General features: G+C 42.9%; 1 long non-coding RNA gene across 2 annotated transcripts in view; it reads right to left on the bottom strand.

Moving 5' to 3' along the window:
• LOC121924910 overlaps positions 1-14,570 on the bottom strand; it is a 27,733-nt gene extending 13,163 nt beyond the window's left edge. For both annotated transcript variants that reach the window (XR_006102756.1, XR_006102757.1), the window contains exons 1-2: positions 14,200-14,570; positions 2,226-2,311 (exon numbers count right to left, since the gene is read on the bottom strand). This is a non-coding gene — a long non-coding RNA (uncharacterized LOC121924910). The remainder of the gene's footprint in view (positions 1-2,225; positions 2,312-14,199) is intronic.
• Position 14,571: the final 1 nt, after the last annotated feature.

Below are 14,571 nucleotides of genomic sequence, written 5' to 3'. Positions count from 1 at the left end.
AACCCACCACACTCTGAAGGACTGTGTTCCTCTGCCAAACAACTCTTTCTATCAGGAAGTTCTTCCTAATGTTGAGGTGAAATCTCTTTTCCTGTAGCTTTCATCCATTGCTCTGGGTCCTATTCTGTGGAACAGCAAGCTTGCACAATTGTTGTTATTGTTGTTGTTGTTGTTGTTTTGTGTCTTCAAATTGTTCATGACTTATAATTACCTGGAGAGAAGCGTGTGATTCTCTGCTCAGCCATGGAAACCCACTGTGTGACCTTAGGTGAATCACACACACGCAGTCCCAGAACCCCCTGTGATAGGTTTCCTTTAGGATTGCTGTAAATTGGAAACAACATGGAGGCACACAGCAATATAAATTAAACTTATAATGTGGTTTTCTTGGCAAGATTTCTTTAGAGAATGTTTGTCATTCCTGCCTTCTGAGGCTGAAAGAATATGTGACCTGCTCAAGGCCGCTCAAGGGGTTTCCATGTCTGAAGGATGATTTGAACCCTGGTCTCTCAAAATACTAGTCCAATACTAAGACCACCACACCACATTAGCACCAGACTAGTAAATTTTGTTGAATTCAGTGGACCTGATTCCAAGGTTATTGTGTATAGGATAGCAGCTATGTCATTCACAATTATTCTCAAGGGCACATCCAGCTGAACAGAGCATTTTGTACTATAGAATTGCAGCACTATGATTCCCCATTAAGTGCCATGATTCCAATTTATGGATTAATGTGATTTGCTATGTGGGGGGCATTTAGAACTATGAAGCCCAAGATTCCCTAGGATGCAACCATGACTATTAAAGTGAAATCATGGTGCTATGATTGTGTGGTGTGAGAGAGCATCAGATGATAGGAAAGATCTCAGGCTGAAGCACTGCTAGCTGGTGTAAACATATTAGCTGGACATATCAATGTCTTTATCTTCCATAAAGGCTTCTTGGGTATTCATGGGACCATATATCTGAAGCAATTTGCAGTTATGGGATAAAGATAATTGCTAATATAGTCAAAAATTTGGAAAGCTTGAACAAATAGATTTTACTCCCATGCAAATGTAATGAAGATTTTATAGGAAGTATTTTAAAAACACTTTATACAGTTCATTTCATAGACAAGATGATTATGTGTACATACAGTCTCTTGGAACTTTTAGTTTATTCGTTTGTTTGTTTGTTTTTGGCTTGTTTCGGCCTGGTTCTTTCCCTTGTGGTTTGAATCTGTTTCTGTGCAGATTTTTAATTCTCTTTTAATCCAGTGTTGTTCAAAATTATGTGTACTTCTACATTTTAAAACTTTCTTACTCATAATCACAAGTGACATATAAGCTTATTATTTACAGAACAATTAGTAAAGTCCCTGGCCCTACCACAATTGCTCATTAGAAACAATTAAAATATTATTCATATGAGTAGCCAAGCTAGAATTAAGACAGAATCAGAGCAATTCACTGATTGGGACAACGCTGAACATTTTAAAATAATTTTAAGGCTTTGTTGCCAGTGGGGGATGGCAATGTCATGGATGGCGTCTGTAGGCTGTGTTGTTGTTTACCACCAAGTTGGCTTTGGCTTATGGTGACCCTGTGAGTGGTTCCCAAACTTTGGCCCTCCAGATGTTTTGGACTGCAGCTCCCAGAATTCCTGATTCTTGGCCAAGCTAGATGAGACTTGTGGGAATTTATGTTCAAAACATCTGGAGGACCAATGTTTGAGAATCACTGATCTACAGGAACTCTGATCATCAACAGCCCTTCTCAGGTGTCACAAGCTCATCTTTGTGGCTTCCTTGATTGAATCAATTCTTCTGGAATATGGTCTTCCTCTTTTTGTACTGTTGTCCACTTTTCTTATCATTTTCAACTAGCTTTGAATTTCTTTCTCTTCTGACTGTGTAACTGAAGCATAAACTTGGACTATATTTGCACTGATAGGTTTTCCATGCAGTCTAACTAAATTATTTGGTCACACTTTGCATTATATGCCCCCAACTGCTTTGCTACATCTTATCTCACTGTTAATGTCATGTTTTTGATTCCTTGGTATCTTCTAGAGTAAAACGCTGTATAATTATCTAATTGAAATTGTCCCATTGCCATGCACTTCAGCACACTTGCACCAGATATTGTAATGCTTATATGTTCCATTCCTCATTTTAAAATTACTCTCTTCCAATTAATTCTTCTCACAATCCCCAGTCCCATGTGCAGTTTTGCACTTACCCTGATCTATGTGGTAGCCCATCAGGTACAGTGGGCCCTTGGTATCTGCTGGTGTTTATTCCAAGACATCTGTGGATGCTCAATTCCTGTTAAATACAATGGCGTAATAAAATCACTGATGCAATTCCCTTATATAAATTCCTTATATGAAATAGCAAAAGCAAGGTTTGTTTTTTGGAATATATATATATATATATATATATATATATGAATATTTTCAAGCTATGGATGGTTGAATCCATGAATACAGAATCCATGGGCATGGACGGCCAACTGTATTTGAAGATTACCAGCTTGTCTCCATCCATCCACTCTTTCCTTTTCAAAATGCTTGCAAAATTTCATTTTGAAGTGATACCTCTGGAATATTTACATGATACATACTGTGGTTTTCTGGCAAATGAGTGAGGGGGGGGGAATCCTGTGGAAGATTGTTGACAAGTATCCTTTGTATGATCTTTTGTAAAATATTTTTTTACTTTTAAAAAAGATGACGTTTATAGCTCAGTTCTCTACAATGCTCACTCTGGAGAAATCCACTGAATTCAATTGGATTTACAAAAAAATATGTTTAGGATTATGTTTTGTATACCTACAAGAGTCTTTAAGATTTAAACATGTTCCTTAGATGGGTTCTGACAAGTGTTATCTGTTGACCAATTTGGATAAATGTGTAATTCATGTCATTTTATAGGCAAAGGATGGTTTGTATCAAATCTATTCCTATGTTTTGTCAAGGGAAACATTTATCGTGTTAAGAATTAGGCTAAGACTTAGCCTAACATGTAATGTACTTCTTGAATTTGTTGCTCTGATTCTCTCTTGGATTTAATTTTTTGTGTTAAATATTTTTCTTTTTCTCTCTTTTTGTCTTTTTCTGCTACGCCCTTTTGTTTTAGCAGAAAATAAGACAACTGGCAATGCTGAAAGAGGATTACTTTGCTAGCCATGCTCTGCAGATAGTTACTAAATAATGCATGTGTTGCAATTGCATCAGTGATGTAACTATTTTTGTCATGCAATCCCAAAACAAGCCAAGCTCATGTCTTCTGCTGCACAGTCAAAACCAGAAAGTGTTTTCAACTCTGTATGAACTTGTGTCTAGAAGCTAGGTAGAAGAAAACTATCTTTTTTCTAAGGCTGCAGTCTTGTCCATGCTTGTAGGGGAGCAATCAGAATTGATATCTACATCTGAGTAAATTAGGATGGCAAAAAATTAGAATTAGGATGGCAAAAAATCCCATTCTGTGATCTTTTAATACAGGGTGCAATACAAATATTTTAATGAATAAATAGGAAAAAATACAGTATCCATAAGGAATGTCCACAGAGAAGCTGGAACATATGTTTTTCAGTGCTATGATTTGGTCCCATATGTATGACGTTAATAGTGATCCTATCCATGCATTCCTTTTAAATTCCAAAGTGTAAAAATGTAAGTGTATATACTATTATAGAGTGTGCTATGATACATTTTAAAATTGCTTTGACTCTGGTTATTTCTCTGCAGTTCATACTGACTAATTACCCTCAGAGCTGGTTGTTGGGTTTTCTTTTCCTGCAGAAAGGCAATCTACTCTGGGGCAACCATAGTAACATCCCTAGTTCTGGATTGCTTGGTATAATTCTGTAGGGAGGTATCAGGTTGCCATATGAAGAATTCTTCTCAGTAGCAGAGGACAACTGACTTTAATTTCTCTTCCCAGACTTCTGAGCCAGGTGTTTTAAACTGCAGTTACTTCTTCATTGTTGTGTGCCTTCAGGTCATTTCTGACTTATGGCTACCCTAAAGTGAACCGAACCTATCATGGGGTTTTCTTGGCAAGATTTATTCAGAGGGGGTTTGCCATTGCCATCTGAGTCTGAGAGAGTGTGACTTGCTCAAGGTCACCCAGTGAGTTTCCATGGCTGACTGAGCTAGGATTCAAATCCTGGTCTCCACAGTACTAGACCAGCGCTCAGACCAGTACACCACACTGGCTTTTGCTGTTACTTCTAGTAATGGCTTTTAGTATTTTCCCTTCCATTATTTGGTTTCAAAGTCACTGCTATTTTCATACAGGTTTCACTTTTCCTTTCTTTGTCCTTTTCTGTCTGAACTGTGCTTCTGCTTCCAACATAGTGCTCCTTTTGTGAAATAGAGCACACATAATCTTATTAACCAAGTGAGGTAAAGGACGATGTTGTTTGTTCAGAAATGCTGAAAGGTGAATTTAATGGAACATACTGTAAAAATGCTTCACAAGTGCTTTAGCTACAAATCTGCCCTTCAAGATGTTAGGACAGATTTGACAGATACATAAATGATCAGACTGAGTCTTCCTTATCCAGAACTCTGAAATCCGAAATACTTGAAAAACCAAAACTTTTTTCATGGGTAGCTGAGATAAGGCAATCTTTGCTTTCTGATAGTTCAGTATACACAAACTTAGTTTCATGCACAAAATTATTTATTTTTTGGTATAATTTGTACTGAATAAAATTATCTTCAAGCTATGTTTATAACATATGTATGAAACATAAATTAATTCTGTGTTTAGACTTGGCTGTCATCTCCAAGATATCGCATTGTGTACATATAGGCAAATACAGGTATTCCAAAATAAAAATAAATTTAAAAACTTTACTTTTTTTAGATACTGTAAGCCACTCTGAGTGCCACTTTTGGGGAAAGGGTGGGATATAAACAAACAAACAAACAAACACAAACCTGAATTGTCAGTGAGATTCTATGCTTGTTACAGCCATAAAACCTCTAAACTAGTATCCAGCCAGCAATCATTAATATCATCTCATTCTCTCTCATTGTACTGAAGAAAGCGGCAAAAATGGATGGTGGATTTGCTGGCTGTTTCGAAAAGGGGAGGGGTAGCACATAAAGTTATTTCAGTAAACATTTGTAAAACACTATTCTTTAAAAGCCTTTTTTTTTTTTTACATTTATGGCTCAGTTCTATGCGATGCTCACTCAGAAGTGGATCCACTGATTTAGAAACAAAATATGATTTAAGACTGTGAAGTTGAAGGCTTTCACAGGCAGCATCCATAGTATTCTGTGGGTTTTTCGGGCTGTCACCTGTAACTGGCATCTTCTGAAGATGTCAGCCATAGCTGTTGGTGAAACTTAAGGGATTAAGTCTTCCAGAATGTCACCACACAGCCCGAAAAAGCGTCAGAAAACTATGTTTAAGATTATTGCTATGTCAGGGTTAGAGGCCACAAAGGATCCTCCATGTACCGCAAGTGTAAATTAAAACTGCCAGGATTTTCATACGGACAGAGATGGGACAGAACTTTTGTTGACCTTCCAAAAATCTATTTTGGGGAACTCATATATGTCTGATATCTCTTACAGGATGCAGGCCAGACACAATGTCCTTGAACAACCTTTGCTGAGAAGGATTTCTCACAGTCAGGAAGCAGGATTCCATAATCTAAGAAGACATGAAGGTGAAGGATTCTGCAGCTTGCCTGCCTTCTCAGCATCCTCTTTGTTCTCTCTGAATAGATGTGAATACAACTGGCTAATACAGGGATGGGATGACAAGATCCAGAAAAAGTAGCATCACAGGCAAGAAAAAAACATGGGGCAGGTATTTTAATAGGTTCCATCCCCGCAGTTGGAAGAGTAGTTAGGGCCTGGATTTAGGGTTGCCATAAATCAGGACCTCTGAACCGGAACAAATGTAGGACAACATTTTCAAATGTAGGACACTTTTTTTTTAAAGCAGATCCAAGCCTCTCCCTCCCAGTTTCACTTTCCTCCCCCCCCCAACCTCTTCGGGGGAGAAGAAATCCCCAGAAAGGAGAAGCCTGGGCAGCGGAGGACAAGCCTAGACCGAGGACGCAGGCTCCTGAGGGACTTGTGTGCTTGGCCAAGGCCTGTCCTCCAAGGCCACTCTCCTCTTCCCAGACCTCCCCTTTCCCCCAAAGGGCTCTTTGAAGGGAAGAGAAGGAAGGCAGGAAAGGAGAGGAGAGACCTGGGCACTAACCCGGTCCTGCTCTTCCTGGACCTCCCCTTTCCTGCAAAGGGCTCTTTTTGGAGCCCTTTGAAGAGAAGGGGAGCAGGGAAGGCGAGGACTTGGCGGCTGTGGAGGACAGCCCCAGGCCTCTCCTCAGAGGCTTCATTTTCCTCAGGACAAAGGGAGAAGCCTGACCCAAACAGGGAAGGTAAGTAGGGAACTTGGGAGGGAAGGAGGGAAGGGGGAGGCAAGGCGAGGGACTTTTGTCCCCAATCCGATGTCTCATGCTTCTTCACCAAGACTCTACTGTACACAGAAAGTGCACTTTGGGGGGGGACCTTTGAAAATGGGCACCCACCTCCTCCTCCTTCTCCTGTTTCCCCCTCCTCCTCCTCCTCCTCACCATGCACTAAGAAAGGGCACTTTTCCCTCCCCCTGGCTGGCCCAGAGTCTCACTCCTCCTCCTCCTCCTCCTCCAAGGGTCTACCTCCTCCTTGAGGCTGGCCAATGGCAGAGTGGGGCTGGAAACAGCTCTGCTCCAGCTGCTCTGCCATTGGCCGGCCAGCCTCAAGGGGACGAGTGTTCCCTTTAGGCGCGATGGCTGCCGGCCGGGCCCAAACCCAGGATTTAGAGTGAACCGGACCGTGACCGTGCCAAACTGCAAAAACCGTTATAAGCACGGGCACAGCAGGGTTATGGCATCCCTACCTGGATTATAAATAAATAAACAAGTGAATTAATGATCCAAAAAGCACAAGTGATAAACTCTTTTTCTTAGACTTCTGACAATTCAGGTGGAGATTGTAGGTAAATGATGAGGAAGGGAGATTGTTCAATTTCTGTTTAATAACTCATTATTCTTGTATTATTCATTTGTGCCTCTGAGTACACCAGATGTCAGAAAGCTTGAGTTCAGACATGGCATGTGGTGGTTGTTGTTGTTGTTGTTGTGTGCCTCAAGTTATTTCTGACTCATGGAGACTAAGGTCAGAACCGGCTCATCCATATAGGCAAACTAGGCAACCGCCTAGGGTGAAAAAATGTAGGGGCAGCGTGGCGGCTTTTTTGTATAATTTTTTGTGTAATTAAACAATATTAAAGTGAAAACTCATTACAGCAAGCGACGTAAAAGCAAACTACCGTATGACAGTTTCTTTGTACAATGGCCAAAACATAAATGTGCCCCCCCCCCGTGTCTGTGGCACAGTTTTTAATAGGCTTTTTGACTAATTCTCAATACTATGATGAGAGATTGGAACCTAAATTTTATGTCATGTTTAGCTTTAACAAACAAAACAGTGGAAATCAAGTGGTGAAAATAATTATGAGGGGTGACAGGGGGTGCCAAAATATTTCTCGCCTAGGTTGGCCAAATACCTAGAGCTGGTCCTGCCTAAGGTGAACCCAACATGGGGTTTCTTGACAATATTTGTTCAGAAGAGATTTGCCATTGCCTTCCTCCAAGACTGAGGGAATGTGACTTGTCCAACGTCATTGCTACCCAGTGGGTTTCCATGGCCGAATGGGAATTCGGACTCTGGTCTCCAGTCCTAGTCCAATTCTCAAATCACTACATCATGCTGGCTCTCTGGTGGCAGCAGTTAATCAAGGATGGTGGTGTCTGATGGAGTCTGGGGATATAAGATTAATAAAGTTTCACACAGGAACCACGAGGATATCTAGGAGGTCCCCACAGTTGGTGGCAACAGTGGTGGAATAGAAGGAACTCCACACATTGGTGACAGAGATGTGGATAACTGGAAGCCCTCGCTTTTGGTGGCAGTGATGGGATTTGAGAAAGCTCGCACAAACCCACAACTACAACCTCTACATGCAGAGCTGACCCAATACATTTCACTGCCTAAAGCAGAGTGGCAATTTGCTCCCCCCTCCCCCCCCCTTAAGATGAATATTATGCGAAAATAGCTAAGCTATTTTGGCACTGAGGCAGAAATCCTACATGCTCCTTCCCACTTTTCTAGCAGTAATAATAAAATTAATTACAATGCTCTGCCCCAGTGTGCCTGAAGTAGCCATTTTCCACAGCCTAACAGTAGACTGTGCAACCCTTGTGGAAAAGAAAGTCTAACAATAAATTTTCATTTATTTACATTGTTTGCTGCTGCTGTTCAAAGTCCATAGAGATAGTAACAGAACTGATCTCTGCCCTGAACTTTACTCAAGGAAATACCCCAAGCCGATGCAAATAAAGGAGATAGCATGCTGTCTACTAGTAGCATATCAGGAATTCTTTTAATAGGTGACCTCTTTCTTTAATATCCGCTGATCTAATCCCCAAATTCAGGATGTGTTTATATGTAACCATTGCTTTCCTTATTGCCTTCTACACAATGCTGCCAAATAAATGTCAACAGCAGTTGCAACAATATCTTTGTAGTTTTGGTATTGAAAGACTGGCAAGTGAATTAGGCCAATTGCTTGTGAAAGAAAACCTGAATTCCCTTGCATAACAGAAAGAAGGATAAGACTATGAAGTAAGGGGAAAGATTCAGAGATGCAATTTTGTAGTAAGCAATTCTGCTGAAGTTATTCTTAGTTTAGTAGTAGGGACCCCATGGCCTGCTAGATGTTGGTCAACTGCTGTTTCTATTATCTTTCACCACTAGTCAGGCTGATGGGAACTGGAGTCCAACAAAATCTCGAAAGCCCACAGGTTCCCAGTCAAATAGTACTTAGCAGTTCTGTGGCATAAGGAATAAACAATAACATCCTCCTGGCTGGGCTTCCTCTTTCTCACTTCTGTCCTTTAATTTCTGTCCAGCATTTAGCTGCTCGCATTATCACATCCGCCTACCGCTGTGACCATATCTCTCCTGTGTTGGCATCCCTTCACTGGCTCCCCCTCCTTTCCGCATTCAGTATAAGCTCCTGCTGTCGACGTTTAAAGCCCTCCATGAACTGGTCCCTCCTTACTTATCAGACCTTATTTCTCCTCACCTTCCCACCAGGGCCCTCCATTCTGGTAGTCAAGGTCAGCTGTCCCAGCCCAGGATTTTCTCTGCCCCATCTCGGATTCGCCTCTTTTCACTTGCTGCCCCCACTCCTGGAACCTTCTTCCCCCGCGAGCAAAAGCCATCACTTCTTTAACCAGCTTCAAAACGGAGTTGAAGACCATCCTATTCAGAGCAGCTTTCCCAGGCATTGCATAATTGTTGCTTGCTATTTGATGTTCTTTTGGTGCCTGTTTTATTGAACCACTTCCTGTATTGCTATGTACTTTATATGTATTATCCTACTAGAGAGGCAGGCTAGCTCCAACAGGCCTCCCTGGAAGAAGATTAACCATCCATTATGAAGCCAAGTCCTCCCTCCAGTCCATCTGCCTTGGTCCAGGCCTTGGAGGTAGAGAGGAACTGCTGGACCTCATCCCCTTCCCCACCACTACTCCCTTCTTTTGTGTGGTGTCTTTTTAGATTGTAAGCCTGAGGGCAGGTAACCGTCTAATTAAAAAGATTGTATGTACAGCACTGTGTAAATGTACAGCGCTTTATAAATAAAGGTTAATAATAATAATAATAATAATAATAATAATAATAATAATCTATTCATAAGAGAGTAATGGATGTTTAGATAGACAATAGCTTTTCAGGCTTGTGTGTGCTACAAAATTTAAAACATTTCCTGCACATCCCTCATGCTGAAGGACAGAAATGTGTGCTTGCTTTTTCCTCACATAGCCCTTATTCTTGTATAAATGAATCTTCAAACCACCTGTATGCCAGAGATGGGAATCATGTGGCCCACCTGATGTCACTGAACTGGAACTCCCAGCATTCTTTACCATTGGCTATGCTGGCTACGGCCAGGGATGTAGCCGGGGGGGGGGTCTGGGGGTCCGGACCCCCCCCCTTCCATTAGAAAAATGAATGGTGTGTGCTGCTGTGCCGCCGCACTCAAGCCCCATTATAATGGTGGCACTTAGTCTGGACCCCCCCCCTTCCTAAAATCCTAGCTACGTCCCTGCTATGGCTGATGAGAGCTGCAGTCCCACAACATCAGGAAGACTCTAGTTTCCATTATGGTACGCCGCAAATCCAGCTGAAGACAATGAGACTACTCTTGAGGAAGTTGTTTGTTTATTGCTGATTCATTATTCAACACTCAGTGAAAGGAAGGAATCAGCCAGGTAAATGCTACTACATGTAGCCTTATTGCAATGTAAATCCAACCAATTATGAGCATCTGGGAGAATTACAAGTTAATGCAGTGAATCTATTGCCATAAAAATAAGCAAATGAGTGTCCATTGGTTAGTTTCAATAAAGCAGAGACCATCTGTTGCTACTCCCAAGAGTACAACTTGACACACTTCTCCACCACTGCACGGCAACATAAGTAGCTTTCAGCCGAGGCATTCATTAGATGCTGCTTTGGGAAGGATAATTACACACTTATTGACTCCAGAAGATAAGCAGTGCTATTCAGAAAGTAATATGCCAAGTTTTGTGTGTGTTTTAAATTAAGGTTTTAAAAACAAAACAAAGCGATAGAACAAAATATAAGTCTGCAAGCGTAGGTCACCATAAAAACAAATTCCAAAAACCCTATATTAGCATAGACAACACAAAGGTCACAAAAATGAGCAGGCCCCCCAAATATGAAGGTCACTTCATCAGGCAAAATGTGACAAAAAGGTAAAGACTTCATGTTCAGCAGGATTTACACTGAAACAAGCACCCATGGAACTCCGTCCTAAGGGTCAAAAGACAGCTTGTGTTAACCTTTACCTTTAAAAAGAAAGAAAGAAAGAAAGAATAGGAAGAGTGTGCTTAACACGACTATTTTGATTTTGAAGTAAATGCAGATCAAAAAGTAAGCAATAAGAAGTAAGCTTTATTTCTTTTCCCATCACCAGAAGCTGGAAAGGGGGAGAGAAGGGGTCTCCCTGCCAAATGCCCAGACACACAGTCCAAAACACAGTGCAGAAATAATCCAGTTTGAGGCCACTTTAACAGTCCTGGCTCAGTGCTAGGGAATTCTGGGAGTTCTGTGAGACATTTAGCCTTCTCTGTCAGAGAGCTCTGGTGCCATAATAAACTACATTTCCCAGGATTCCCTAGCACTGAGGCAGGACTGTTAAAGCAGACTCAAACTGGATTATTTATGCAATGTGTTTTGGACCCACAGCACCTTCTCTTCCTTGGTAGAAAGGGCTCATGAATAAAAACTAGTGTTCACATTGTGCCAAGAGCTAGAGCACTGGCCATGGCAACTTGTGTGAAAGTGTGTGGTTTGGCCCAACAGAGCCCACTTCCTCCTCCCATTATGCTGCCCCAAAAGCTGCAACAGCACTGTTTAAGTTTGGAATGAAAACCTGAACAGATTCACCACCCCAAAATTGTTCCTGTTGGAGAGTAAGAGCAAACACAGGAGAAGGATTATTTCCCACAAGAATCAGCCACTGCTTCCTTTTTTTTTTTTCCCCCTCTCGGGGCTGGCTGAAGACATTTAGTGACTGAGGTCACAAGACTAGACAGCTCTCCCTCCCTGTTCCATCTAGAGAAGCAGACTGAGACAACACTTGAGTTTTCAGCACTTCTAATGCATCGCCATCCAACCCACTTAGAGAGCCCAAGAGAAGTTGTGGGGCAGGAGAGGACAGCTGTGGGATCCAGAAGGAGGCAGCTCCAGCACCTGCTGCCTGAGGCAATCCCCTCATTGCGCCTAATGATACGGGCAGCCCTGCTTTCTTTTTATGGCCAGACCCAGTGATTCCTGCTGGGCCAACTCAGAGGGCACACAAACAGGTCAGACTTTGCAAAGGGAGAAGACAGGTAAGCAACCAGACATGATGGATGCAACCATCACTCCCCAAATCTTTGCAGGAAAGACAGGCAGAAGGATACACAGTGGTATGGAAGCAACCCAAGAGTCATTGTGGTGTGGCAGTTTGAGTGTTTGAGTGTTGAACCAGGACTCTGGAGACCAGAGGGTTTGAAACCTTGCTTGGCCATGGAAACCCACTGGGTGACCTTGGGAGAGTCACACACCCTCCGATTCAGAGGACGGCAATGACAACCCCCTCTGAACAAATCTTGCCAAGAAAATCCTGTGTTATGTTCTCCCTGGAAGCCAAGATGGTCAAACTGAGGCTGTTGTACTTTGGCCACTTCATGAGAAGACATGACTTATTAGAAAAGACAATAATGCTTGACAAAGTAGAAGCCAGCAGAAAGAGAGGAAGGCCACATGCCAGATGGATAGACTTAATCAGGGAGGTCACAGACATGAATTTGAGGGACCTAAGCAGAGCAGTGGAGGACAGGGGCTCTTGGAGATGTCTCATCCACAGGGTTGCCATGAATTGGTGCTGACTTGAGGAACGTTAACAACGGCCTGTTACAGACTGCCAAAATAAAGCTGCTTCGGGTCTCTTTGGAGGTATGCTATTTAAATGATGCATGCGTCCTAAGAATCCAGAAGCTACACCAAAGCTGCACTCCAGTGCTTAGGAATGAAGTGTGGCTTTGGCGCGACCTCCGGACCCATGCATCATTTAAATAGCATACCTCCATAGAGATCCGAAGCAGCTTTATTTTGGCAGTCTGTAACAGGCCAACAAGAAGCTACATTTTTAACCTCCCTATGCCAGACTTTCTCCCCCATGGCTGCGTGTTCCTTAGGCCTCTGCTTTGTTGTTAACTGCCTTTGAGTTGATCTTGACTCCTGGAGGCCCTGTGGATGAGACATCTGCAAGAGCCCCTGCCCTCCGTTACTCTGCTCAGGTCCTGTAAATTCATTTCTGTGACCTCCCTGATTGAGTCCATCCATCTGTTACCCTCTACCTTCCCTAGCATTATTGCCTTTCCCTGTGATCTGTGTCTCCTCATGACGTGGCCAAAATACAGCAGCCTCCATTTGACCATCTTGGCTTCCATGGAGAGTTCAACCTTGATCTCCCTGGAAGCCATGATGATTAACAGAGGCTGTTGTATTTTGCCCATATTGTGAGAAGGCATGGAATCACTAGAAAAGGCAATAATTCCAGGAAAGGTAGATCTATCTGCTCTTGGATCCATTTGTCATGTTTCTGTCTTTTGGCTGTCCACAGTATCCTTGGTACTCTCCTCCAGCACCACATCTCAAATGGATTGATTTTCTTTGGCTAAAAATCAGGGGGGGGGGGGAACAGCCCAAAAAGACAAAGAAATGGGTCTTTGAAGAGATCAAGCCGGAAATCTCCCTGCAAGCCAAGATGATCAAATGGAGGCTGTGGTATTTTGGACCTATCATGAGCACTGGAAAAAGCAATGATACTAGGAAAGGTGGAGAGAAGCAGAAAGAGAGGAAGGCTGCATGCTAGATTTTGTTGTTGTTATCCATCCTTGAGACGATCTTGACCCATGGCAACCCTGTGGATGAGACATCTCCAAGACTCCCTATGCTCCACTGCTCTGCTTAGGCCCTGCACCTCCTTAATAGAGTCCATCCATCTAGTATGTGGCCTTCCTCTCTTTCTGCTTCCCTCCACCTGTCCTAATGTTATTGTTTTTTCCATTGAGTTGTGCCTCATGATGTGGCCAAAGTACAGCAGCTTCTTATCATCTTGGCTTCCAGGGAGGTTTCTGGCTTCCTCTGCTCTAGGACCCATTTGTTGGGCTTCTTGGCTCTCTGTGGGATCCTCAGCACTCTTCTCCAGCCCCACTTCTCAAAGGCATTGATTCTCTTCCTATCTGCTTTCTTAACTGCGTAGCTCTCACAGCCACAAGTGGCAATAGGGAATACAGGGGCTTCTATGATTCTAACTGTTGTGCTGAGTTGCATGTCTGTACATTTTAGGATCTTTTCTAGTTCTCTCATAGCTGCCCTCCCCATTCTTAGCAGTTATCACACAAAGGCGATTGGGAGTTTATCCTGGGAATATCTTGGGAACATTGTGTAGTTCTGTGTAACTATTTCACTCACAGGACATTGCACTAAACCCCCCATTAAAGAGACATTAATGCGCATCTTTTTTTACTTTTGGTATTTCAGTGGCAACACATTTCTGACCTGGCTTTATTCCAGCAAGTGCATGCCATCAGCACTGGCACCATTCCTTGCCATTTCTGCTTCACTGGCAGCAGGCTTCAAAGGTGCCCTTTCATCTCTCCTGAATGCCGAAACCTGCTCCTGTCTTTTTTGACTGCGATCCCCACTCCGACCCAAGTCTGGGGCTTCTGGGACTGTTTCTCTTGCTTCCTCATTGCCTCGGTTGGGTCTGTGGCGATGCTGGTCCTGGGCATGGCTTTGCAGGCGATGCAATGGAGGTCAGGGGCTCTTGGGGACGCCTCCTCCTCCTCCTCCTCCTCCCTTGTGGTCTTGGAGGCCTCCCCAGCCTCCTTGGGGGCTGCCAGCCAGGGCCCCTCCTTGTCCCTGCCTCCT

Source organism: Sceloporus undulatus, chromosome 1, assembly GCF_019175285.1.
Source record: "Sceloporus undulatus isolate JIND9_A2432 ecotype Alabama chromosome 1, SceUnd_v1.1, whole genome shotgun sequence".
In the NCBI taxonomy this organism is placed as follows: Eukaryota; Metazoa; Chordata; class Lepidosauria; order Squamata; family Phrynosomatidae; genus Sceloporus; species Sceloporus undulatus.
Note: the sequence above shows the minus strand (reverse complement) of the source record. Positions and strands in the feature narration are given on the sequence as shown.